Source organism: Anser brachyrhynchus, assembly GCF_964034855.1.
Source record: "Anser brachyrhynchus genome assembly, chromosome: Z".
In the NCBI taxonomy this organism is placed as follows: domain Eukaryota; kingdom Metazoa; phylum Chordata; class Aves; order Anseriformes; family Anatidae; genus Anser; species Anser brachyrhynchus.
In genome coordinates, this window is record NC_137697.1 from 73,724,389 (window position 1) to 73,736,516 (window position 12,128).

At 35.3% G+C, this 12,128-nt stretch overlaps 1 long non-coding RNA gene across 1 annotated transcript; it reads left to right on the forward strand.

Annotated features, from left to right (window-relative positions):
• The first annotated feature begins 372 nt into the window (after nucleotides 1-372).
• Nucleotides 373-9,833, forward strand: LOC308185053. Its single transcript, XR_013943092.1, has 3 exons — nucleotides 373-1,003; nucleotides 5,359-5,416; nucleotides 9,753-9,833. It is a non-coding gene; the product is annotated as an uncharacterized lncRNA (long non-coding RNA).
• The last annotated feature ends 2,295 nt before the right edge of the window (nucleotides 9,834-12,128 follow it).

The following is a 12,128-nucleotide window of genomic DNA, read 5'->3' on the forward strand; positions in this document are numbered from 1 at the left end:
ACCATGTCAGTACATACAGCATTTTAGTACCTTCTTTTCCTAAATTGCAAGTTATAGTCAAATTGAAGACAAATACCCTGTAGGCTTTTTGTGATCATCCTATTGTGTTATTCCTCCTAAGGAGCAAGTTGAGAGGTGGCTACTACTGCATTTATGTGCACAAATCCATATATTGACCCCTTTAAATTATTATACTTTGTAAACTACCAGCACTTTCTTCCTTGTTTATCTTCCTACTGCTTCTCTCTGCTGAAGCAAGCCTACTTGTCTTCTTAATATCCAGGATGAGGGTAACAAGCTGCACCTGCACCAGTTAGTCAGGAGAAACAAATTACAAGGTCCCTACAGGGTTCCCAGGTATGCCAAGAGAAGTTCAATTCAGACAGTCTGCAAATGCTGTTTATTAAGACCTGCAAAACCATCATCTGTTTTCCAGTGCTTTTCTTTTCACAAGAGTGCAAATAGGCCCCAGGCGGGAACCAGATGCTGTAGGTAAGACACTGCGGTATCAGAGTAAAATGGAGTTTCTGCCCAGAAGATCTAAGAACAGAAATGCAGGAAAAATCACTATGACTTTAGGAAATAGAGAACTGAAATGTGGATGTAACAAGATAAATATCATGGGCTGTGTGAGATGGCTGTTTAGAAGCTGAGCACCATTCCTTTAGCTCTCCAACCTACTCCTCAGCTTTTCTTTCAAGCAGAATCCAGTTTTCCATTGGACTCGAGGTGGATCAACAAAAAAGGCAACTGTAGAGGAGACAGCTGGATTTCTGTCATAGCTGGGGCAAAATTCAATTCCCAGGTTCCTGGAAACCTTCCAGTCTGCTGTTTTGCTCCAGATATACAAGTACAGTCTGCCCCTTTCCAGCTCCGGGGAAGTGTGAATCTTTTGCAGTGAACAAGAAGAGCTAACAACTCTTTCTGTTATTGATGTTGGATCTGAGTGTTGGCTGAAGTGGGATGAGAGGGCACCCTGGACACCCCATAGCCTCTATTCCATGTATGTGAGGTCTTTATTTAGAGAAGATGAAATTGTAATGTTTCAAAGTGTGGGGCTGTCACTCCCCTGGAAATCTGTATTCATAAAAAGAGGGGTGTGTGTCCTCTTAGTTTTGTTTAGAAATTGATCTGTGGAGTATTCACTCTCTTCCACAAAGAAAAACCTTGATAAACAGCTGATGTTTTGATTTTCTGTGCAGTTTCCTTCTGTTTTTAGTAACTCTATTTATTTATTTATTTATTCATTTCCCACAGACAGCAGCATATGGTATAGGAGTGTGGGCTTTTTAACACAAAGTTAAAATGTAAGCTAAATCATTTTTTGAATCCTCACGCTGTGTTTATTACAAGATATTCTTAGGGCAGAATAACTTTTATCTTTATAGAAACAAAGCCTGAAATTTTTATTTTATTTTTTATTTTATCTTATTTTATTTAGTTTAGTTTAGTGTGTGTCATGTTATATGAGGTTAAAGTGTATGTCATGGAACTTAAAAAGCAATTATTTTTATTATTGTCTTAAACAGCAAAAAAAATACACCCCCCCCCCCCCCAACAGGAACAAAACTGCTCTGCTGTTTTTATTTTGCCATAATTTCATGTGCACAAGATACAGTCCCAGGACCATGATCAGATACTCCAGGCATATTCTGATATACTAATGTTCTGACTCCAGGAGTGAAAATCTGACATCCTGATACAATCATTAGAGAAAATTTCCATTAGTAATTGCCTTCTGTCCTGAAATTAAAGGATGATATTCCTCTTAAAACTATAAACCAATTAATGCTCAAACTAGATCTTTTTACACCTCATAAAATTAAAACCATTTCATGTAAAATTTATAATTTTAAATTTAATTAATGATAAATTACAAACGTTACAATATAGTTTATTTGAATCAACTAAACAAAAATCCCTTTATGAACTATATAAAATCCTCAAGAATTTATCTAGTGCCAGCAAATACTACATTTAAATGACAAAATAGATGTATTCTCCCTACAAGTTCTATCCTATTTGTGATTTTATTTTTCTCGACATTAAAGTTCAGTGAATAAGCTGTTGCTTTTCTGTTATGAAGAAAAAGGTCTAACTGACCTTTTGCATGTGGTTTGTTATTGATCAGGCAAACAGGATTTTTATCAGATTGCTTCAGAAACTTAAAAAAGGTTTTAAAAATATCCACTTTGAATTGCAAATATGGATCAAGAAGGTCATTGTCTATGTGTGAGAAGGTCTTTGTTTTATCTCATGACATTCCTGTCTTTGAAATGCTATAATGTTTACAGAAATATATGACTAGACAAATTCTAAGGCAATATCAAATTCCTTGAATTTGATAGTTTAGAAAAGAAGTTCTGACAGATCACTAAGCTGAGAGAAGCAGCTGACAACTTTCTACAACTATAAATTACAGGCATTTGTTTATTTCTATTTAGCATTTCCATTTCTGTCTGCATACTGATGATGTGAATTGGATGGATAGATGTTGACTAATCTGTAAACACTTTAATTGGCTTCTGAAATGTAGCAGAATTGTATGCCAGGGTTTTATCCACAATTAAGTCAAGTTTTATGAACTTAATTCCTCACTATTGTTTCCTGCCAAAATAAAATTATCAAAGCCTTTCCTCATTGACATGCTGTGAACAATTACAGGGTTGTTTATGAGCACTACTTTGGGATTTTGTAATGAAACAGCCTCTGCCGAAAGTGCTGATTTGCAACACCATGCTGTGTGTTGACAGTATTTTTATTAGGAAAGTTTGTTAGGCCTGAAATGCATTTTGGAAAAGGTAAAAGGTGTGCATGCGCAAAAAAACTGTGCTTGCACCCCGAAGTCACCAACCAGATCACGTGTGCCACTGACTGGGCCTCTAGCAGTTATCGAGTTATGTGGGTACAATGCTCAGAGGAAAGCACTTTCCCTGTGGGCTCCTAAACCCACTCAAGTCAGAAAAACACCTTTTGAATCTGAAATATACTAAAGGTCCCTGTAACTTTTCCTGCAGAGTTAGAACAGGGCTTCAATATTTACTTAATTTCTGTTATTTTGAGAAGCAAGTGTGAAAGTCTAAGGAAATGAAAGATTATGAAAGATTTTTATGTATGTTCTTGCTGCTGGAAAGATTTACGCTCCAGAGGTATACAGTGCATTTCTCATACTACCTTGTATGTACCGGTAGTAGGTTCTATGACATCTGTGGCAAGATGAATACCAGTGTCCATTCTGATATGTATTTTATGTTATTTAGAGGTCTGTTTTTATTAGTTACATCTCAGCTGTTTACATCAAAATTTGTCTAGTGTCTGAAGAAACTCACTGTTAGAATTACATTTGCAGAAGCAGACTCCCAATCAAGTTGACCATGTATTCTTAGGTGCAATTACTTTTTTATGATATTTGCTTAAACATATTAGGTGTTTTTGCCTGTATCAATAAGGCAACCTAAAACAACTATGCTGAAATAAGGAGGGGAAAAATTAGGCATATGAGATTAATCATCAGCTTCTTTCAACATCCATCCATCCATTCTCTGGATTGCTTTAGCCATTTTGCCATATGTTCCCTTCTCTATTTAATTCTGAGGATGGCTAATTTACAGGACAGAAAATCATCTAAAAAGTTTATTTTAAAGAAAATGGATAAATAATCAGATACTCTGTTCTGCTTTGATTTTATGAATTGAACATACACTGAATTTTATACTAGTCTTCGTGTTAGAAAGAATGCTTTTTCTTAAAATAACATGTATGATGACTATTGCTAAACATGTCACAGAAACTTTGCCATTGGTACTCAATAGGCAACTAAGTGGTCTGAATAAATACACTAAATGTGCTTTACATACGTGTTACACAGATTCATCTAAATTCCTAGCCTCTTAAGTGCATGTTAATTCTGTATTTTGTATCTTCACTTTGGATTATTCATCCCTCCCCTTCCCCGTGGAGAAAGTATCAGAAACATTATTTTAAGTGCATTGTGGAGACTTATAAGCATCGCTGATTAGCAACAGCCTTGGGCAAAGGAAAATTGAGCAGTTTGTTCTTGTTTATCTCTTATACAAACTTTGTAAATGGAGGTCTGCGAACGTTGTATGAGAGGTTGCTGAAGGAGGGAGTCTTGTGTTATGGGACAGCCCTGTTTTGGCAGGAGAACAGAATCTTGAGGGCCTGAATGAAGCCTTTTGCTTCATTATGTGTAAAATGAATATTAACACAGAAGTTAACACCTCTGAATATGATAATGAGCTTAATGAAGTACATGCTAAACATACATGACTATAGTACTTAGCTTTTCACCCAAACCATGCTAAACATCACCCCAGGGAGGGAACAAATAAGGTTAGAATATAAAGGAAAGTTGAGTCAGTGTAAAAACAAACAAACAAAACAAAAAAACCCACCACCACCAACAACAAAAAAAACCTTTGTTAAGGAATACCCGGGACTGCATTTTACTAGTACTGTTATCACTGTTATTAGCACTATTGCAGTATATGTATTTATCAGCAACAATTCCAAATCTATCTGTTGCCTTATTAAGTATGTTCAACTTTGCAAAACTGTCTCAGTGAAAATCCTTAGTTTGACTCTGAAATGTTCAATTTCTTGACTCTGATAAATTCACTTTAACGTGACAGTGCAGTAAAAGAAATTGATAACATCTTTATTTAGATTAGCTGAAAAGAAATGAAAAATATATCTTTCATTAATAAAAATCCTCTGCTAATAGGAGCTTAAGGATGTTCTTTTTTTTTTTTTTTTTTGCCATCTCTGTTTTTTTTCCTTATTTGTTTTTTCCTTAAGCTCTTTATTTTTACTCTATTATATTCCCTGCCTGGACATTAATTTAATCAAGTTCCTGATATATCTTTATCTCCTTAATTCCTTCTTAAGAGACAGCTGAATGAAGACACTGGAATTTTAAAGTACTAAATGGCAGAAATTTTCAAATCTCTTCAGTAAAAACACTCATAATTTTGAGCAGAGCAAAATTCTTACAGCAACAGCAGTTGTTAAACTATTTCTTACTTTTCTTACAGTGCATTATAGCAACCACAGCTGGATAAAAATGCTCTAAAAAATGGATCTTTTCTGTGGAAGAGGGGGAAAAGAGAGTTTTATTTAATCCTTCCAGAGTCACAGGTCCCTTTTGTACAGATCCAAGTATTGCTCTAGGTTTAGACAACGTTGCATACAAGGCCCCAAAGGAAGGAGGTGCAGTCTTGAACTTCCAGTCACAAAATAGGTTGCCACACTTCTCTCAGACCATTTGTCATTGATAAAATAATCTTATTACTAAAATGTGAGAATCACATTCTTTTTTTTTCTTTTCTTTTTCCCCAGGTTAGTTTAATACTCTTTGAAGAATTCCAAGCTTTTTGGTCTGAACAGGACAAAAACGGTCAGCTATTTTCCAAGTTTCATTCTAATGGCTAAATGCTGATTCTTGTGAAAGCACATGCTAAATCCTTACAAAACTGCACTGTGTTGAAAGCCTCTGTATCCCTAAGCTCTGTCACCCTGCTAACTGACTAAAATTAGTATGGGTTTATTTGTGAGGCTAATTATCCTTGTAAGAGACTTGTTTGAATTGCAACACCTCTTTATCCCCAACCAGCCTGAAAGAGACTATGCAGCGCTAAAAAGAAGTAATGTTCAAAGCCTGAGTTAGTTGTACATATATCCGGTTCCCTCCCATGGAAGCTAACATCTCTGGTATTTGCTAATTTATGCATGAACATTAAAGACTTGTATTTTCAAGCTCTGGCTCAACAATGCACAGGCATTGCTGAAGATTCAGCTATTTAGGTCAGTTCAACATCTGACCCTGTTGCCTGTGCTTGCTCAGGACTGGTCACTGACCTCCTAATCTTCTTTAGATATTTCACCCAGTTTCCACAGTAGTATTTGGTAGTACTGTAGTAACGTTCTTGGACAGAATACAAGTATGGGAAAATATTCAAAGCAGTATTCATTATAATCACTACTGCTTTTGGGCTGATGTAGGAATCTTCCTATGTTGCTGTTTTATGTTTTCTAGTAATGAACTTTTTCGAACATAGAGTAAATCTGTTTATGTGCTCTAGAATTTATGTGCTCTAGAAGGGTGTGTGTAGTAGTGTGTTATATGTTGTTTATATGCTTGTGTGCATAACTATGTATTGCTTCTTATTTATTAATTTTTATACTTACCTGTGTATACCTTTTATGATGAACACATCACGTAGAATATAATAGCTTTCTTTTTTCTATTTTAAACAATTTTCAGCTTTGTGATTACTGTTTCACAGTTCATGTCATGAAAATCTCTTTAAGTTTTTAAAAATGTGTGTACTTACAAAAATGGTGGTGAGCAATGTAAATACTCTTTCAATGTACCAAAATGTAAAGGCTAACACATATTTATAGTAAGGATAACTGACACTTGTATAGAAGATAAAATGATTATATTGCAAAAGTGTTGGGGCACACAAATTCATTGGAAGGATAAGGAATGTTCCTTTGAGAATCCCATTTCCAGGCATCACTGATCATAGAAGGGCTGCTTAACTCACTTGAATTTTAATATTAATGAAAATCACAAGAAACTAGTGACAAATCAGAGGAGAACAAAAATTTCTTTTACATGTCAGTAGTCACAGGAGTTTAGACATCATAAATGAAGTGGTATACAGTGAGGGAAATACTGGTGCTCGGATTCTTCAGGAAGACCTGAGTTCTTACTGTGTGACCTTGTAATGACCTGTTACTTATTTGCTGTTGGATGGGGAAAGCTGGAGAATGGCAGCTTGTAGAGCAGCCAGCCTTCTCCTTTCATCTCTGTGCTTACAAGAAGGACAATATACTCCTCCCTCTTCTCCCAGATGACCATATCTCCTACATTTTGTGCACACCTTTGAATCTGATGGTATGCTTTTTTTTTTTTTGGCCAGGAAAAGCACCTCCTACAGTCCCTAAAACTTAGGACCCTCAGTATGTTTTTCTCTATTTAAATAAACAACAGAACACACTCTTGGGAAATTTGTACTTTTAGCATAGGTGTTTTCAAAAATAACAGGTCAAGAAACTCTCTAAAAGTGAATTTGCATAGCAATGAAAAAATTGCTTATATTATACAAAATCAATCCTCCCTTGATTTTGAAAAACAAGGAAGAAATTTACCAGGCGCACATTTTATTTGTTGTACAAGGGAACAAACATGGATTTAAATCACTTATATTAAACATATAATTCTGAATTATGTAATATCTGTGTTTGTAATTAAAGGGCAGAACAGATGGTGGAGTCTTAGTTTAAAGCAATGTGTCTATTAAAGTAATGCATGCTGCTAAGCAATTGTTCCAAATCACAAAAATATTCATTCATTATGTTTTCAGAAGAAACATGAGAGTCTGAGAGATGGTATTTCTTGGGGAGACTTAAATCAACAACAAAAAACACAGGAAAACCAAACTGGAACAGACAGTAAAGGAATCATTTTTAGAACTGATAGCTAATAAAATGCAATGTTAGGAGTATTAACTATTTTTTCATAAAAGAGACACAAAATTGCATATATGAAGATTTTTGTTAGATGCTCACAGAATTATTCAGTGTGTTGGGCTGTGAGAAAATACAAAAGACATCATCTGTAGGCTAACATTCATGGACAGCTGAGCTGACCCAACCACTCACTCACTCATGGAATGGAAAATTTTAATGGTAAAAGTGAGAACAACTGTGGGTCCAGATAAAGACAGTTTGCAAGGTAAAGCAAAAGCTGTGTGTAGAAGCAAAGCAAACGTTCGCTACTTCTCACTGACAGGCCACTTCTAGGAAAACAGGGGTCCTTATGCTTAATAGTTTATTGGGAAAACAATCCCTTCCCTTCTTCCTTCATTTCCCTCCCGTCTTATGACTGATCTTTATGTCATATGGCATCGGGCATCGTTTTGGCCAGTTGGGGTTAGCTGTCCTGCTTCTGTCCCCTCCCAGCTCCTGCTGCATCCCCAGCCTGCCTGCTGGCAAGACAGAGTGAGAAGCTGGGAAGTCTTCGACTCACTGTAAGCACTGCTCTGCAACAATTCAAACGTCAGTGTGTTATCAACGTTATTTTCCTCCTAAGTCCCAAACGCTTCACCATAGCAGCTGCTATGAAGGGAACTAACTGCCAAAACCAATACAACATCCAATGTAACATTACTTTAAACAGACATACTTATGCATGTGAGCAATGTTAGTAAACTCTAAGAACGCAGTTTTGTATTTCAGTGGGACATGGACTGAGACTCAGTAGATTGCATCCAATACATTGCCTCTACTCTTCGTTTTCACTGATTTCTGCGTATAAACCTGTTGGCTTATTTCCTTTATTTCGAAAATAAATACTGACTTAACAAAATTCCAATTTTTAGTTTGAAGTCACCACAGTAGTGGCTTAGGAGCAGCAAAAGAAGTGTCAAACAGATGTACAGGGGACATTTTATTTCATCTCTGTTATCAGATTATCTTCTGCAGATTAATTTCATCCTTGTTATAAGATTATTTTCTGCAGAATTTAAACAGTTTAGTAAGTATTTATTATTTTGGTTTGGTTTGGGTTTTGTGGTTATTTTTTCCAGGAGAATAATATTCAGATGTTTCTGAAAAAAAAAAAAAAATACAGAAAAAGCTTTCTAACACTGCCTGATATTTAAAATATTTTAAAGATATGTTCATGAAGTTAAAAAAATAAATAAAAAAATGAGGTCTTCAAGTTCAAATTAATAAGAGCAGTTATGTCATAAGGTTCAAACCACTTTTATTATCTTCGCCAGCACAGTTTGAAAAGGTGATTGCACTCTTATTTTTCAACATTCTCATGATGAACGTTCTGTGAGTTTCATAGATGATAGTGAATGTTATCCAGGTACAGTGACTGGTAAAAAGTCCTTAACTCCAAGAGGAAGTTTTCTCAGTCAGGAGCAAGCATTAGTTACTGGTGTTAATTTGCTAGAGTTCATGATTTATTTTATTCAGCAGGACCTCAAATCCTAGAATGAAATGTGCTTGTCACTTTTAATCCATCTTGGCAGACAATCTTTTCATACTTGATGAGATATTTTAGTTTCGTAGGACTCCTGCTTTATTCATGTGCAGGATAGGGTTGAATAAGACAAATGGGAGAGAAGAGAATGTTTATGTTTAAAGTCTGTATTGTGGCATATGATAGATGGGCTCTTTTCCTGGATCTGACAGACTTTGAGCCAAGCTAAAAATTGCAAAACAATTGTATCTCTAGTACTTAAAAGAAGTTTGCTTCTCATTCTTGAAATTTAACTTATGACACCTTTAATTCTGAATATGGATAGTTTTCTCCTGAGTGTTTATATATAATATATCTACTGTTGCTATTTTTTTTTCATAAAATGACAACTACAAAATGGCATTCCATTGCTTTTTTACCAAATCCCTAAAATACCTAGTAAAACATCACAAGGCAGAACTGTAGAAACAGTTGTAACACATCTTTAACAGAATTTAAAATAAGGTTTCTCTAAGCACTTGAAATGGCAGAAACAGACAGATTCTTGCTGATGCATTTAAAAATACCAAATTAAAGCCTTTCATGGCTTTTAATATGCATTTTTATTTCCTATTCTTCTAGTCTAGTCTTCTAGTCCAATGTTCAGCAGAGAGATAAAAATTAAGAGTAGGTGTGCATTTGAAATGCTATCTTTCTCACATAGTTTATTCTGAAAATTTTCATTATTTTTCAGAGTCCTGGGAGAAGAAAATTTGCAGGGAGATGTTTAAGCTGCAGACTGTCACTAGGAATTTAGTTTTGATCTTAGACCAAAACCTATAACAGAAGCTAAATTCCCAATACAAGATTCAGAAGAATCTCAACTATAAAATTGCTGTTAAAATCCTATTGATTGCTGTTCACTTAATCTGGGAAATATACAACTCATAATATATCTTTAAGAATGACCTGGCTTTTTTGGATGCCCAGAACTGATTTAGACTGGGGAAAACCAGTGAAAATCAGGGAAACATTTAAGTGTTCCAACCTACTTTTCAAACTCTACCATAATGAAAACGTAGTATCCTAAGAACACACCTGACGTGTGAAAATTCATCTAGAAATGGTTTGGAGTACATAATTGCCTTGATCTCTTAAATGCAAAAGATCTCTTTGTAGTCAAGCCTTCGGCCAAAAGAGAAAACCTGCTGAAAGCAAAGACATTTAAGTACTCTGAAGTAAATAATATATCAATTCTAAACCGGAGACGAATAAGAAAAACACTACCACTAAAGTCTAATCTTGTATGTAGGACTAAAGGACAAATACAAATTCTAATATTTTAGATGTGTATGTGTGTGTGTGTGTGTGTGTAGAAAATCAATGCATTTTTTTTTTCCTTTTTTTTTTTTTCTCTTCAGCATTAAGGTAGTCATAATAAGCCATATTTATGTGACTTCTTATGGCACCTGAAACAGCTGTGAGTCTTTAGTTTAGAGTCTGAATTTATGAGAAAAAATAAGTGAGATATTCAATCGACTTATTATAAAAGGTTATTTCTTGGATAAAATCTGGCTTCTCAGTTCAAAGGTGACAAGTTAAAAGCATGCTTATGTTGCCTGCAGCAGTTGCAAGTAACTGTCTCTGTCACCAAGTGTTCTTTTCTTTCTTGGACTCAGATGTCTTACGCTGAAGGGATATTGAATAAGTGTCCAGATCCCTCAGGCCAAGTTTTTCCAAGTAATGAGCACCAACCTTTCCCACTGTGTAATGTAGACACACGTAGATACACATTTCTACAAGAAGAACTGCTTCTGAGTTCTTCTAGAAATTTTCACAGTATTTAATGCACAGACTGTTATCTGGGGAACAATTTAGATCCTAAGCTATTCTTAGTCTCTTTCTTTGTAATTCCATACTGCTCCAAATAACATACTTGTCTATTTCCATAATTTAAAGAAATCTTATGACGAAAATGGCACTGTAGCATTGGACTGAAAGTTAAAGGCCTTTTTACGTTTCCATTTCCCCCCTAAAGGAAAGGGGACACATTTAGAACAGATGGGATGTTGAATGCTTTCACACCTGAGATTTCCTGTCACTAGCATAAATGTGCAGGGAATTATGCACATCATTTACTATGCATCTCATTTCCCTTAGCTGTGTTCAGCTGGACGCTGTACTCTCTGCCCTTCACTTTCATGGACAATAAAATCTTGAACATATGCTAGGGAGAAAAGAATTAACCTGTAGGAAAAACAAAACAAAACAAAGAAACAAAAAACTTGATCCATCAATGCAGATAATTCGTCTTAAGCATTTCCAATTTCTAATTCAAAGAACAACTTTGAAAACTTTGTGTCTGAGGTGACTGCATCTGTCTTGCTTAATCTCATACTAGGAACACCTAGGAAAATAAATCATTTTATAATGAACTCTGTTGCTGCTTATATTTAAACAAATATTTGGCCAAATCTCTCTCAATATCTCTTCTGTCACTAAGGCTGCATGCCATTGAATCCCTTCAAGGTAGCAAGCAATGTTACGTACTGTCACCAGTTAGCCAGAAGCCTGAAATTTCCATGTTGCCAGTATGACCTCTAGGGAGGTGATTTGATTTTTGCTTTCCCTTGGAGTACCTGCTGTCTGTGATACTGATTGTCAAGAAAAGGCATTTCCTGTCTGACATGAGAAAATCATGTATGATTGTTTCATTCCTTCCAGACCTCATGCTCAATGGTAAGTGGACTTGCTTTGAAAAACCAACAGGTTAAACAGTGGCAATAGTATGATGAATTATTGCTCTGCTGTTCTCCTTCTATTGCCCTGCCAAGACAGTCCTAAAAATCTGCTGCTGCTTCTTCAGTGAACCATTTTCTTCATTTTGATTCTTTGTCAGTTTAGAAGTTAGCAAAGACTGAACCAATGTTATTAAATACATTGTGCATATAAAAGGTAGATTACTTTTCAGACCAAAGAAGACTTCTAAGTGTATAAGCTCTTTTTTTTTTTTTTCCACTATTGCATCCATATAGTCTCTTAGTATTACTACTTTATGTGTGATTTTACACATTCCTTATTTGTCAAAAAGTACACATGGATAGTCATAAATTATTTCATTTGGGCTCCC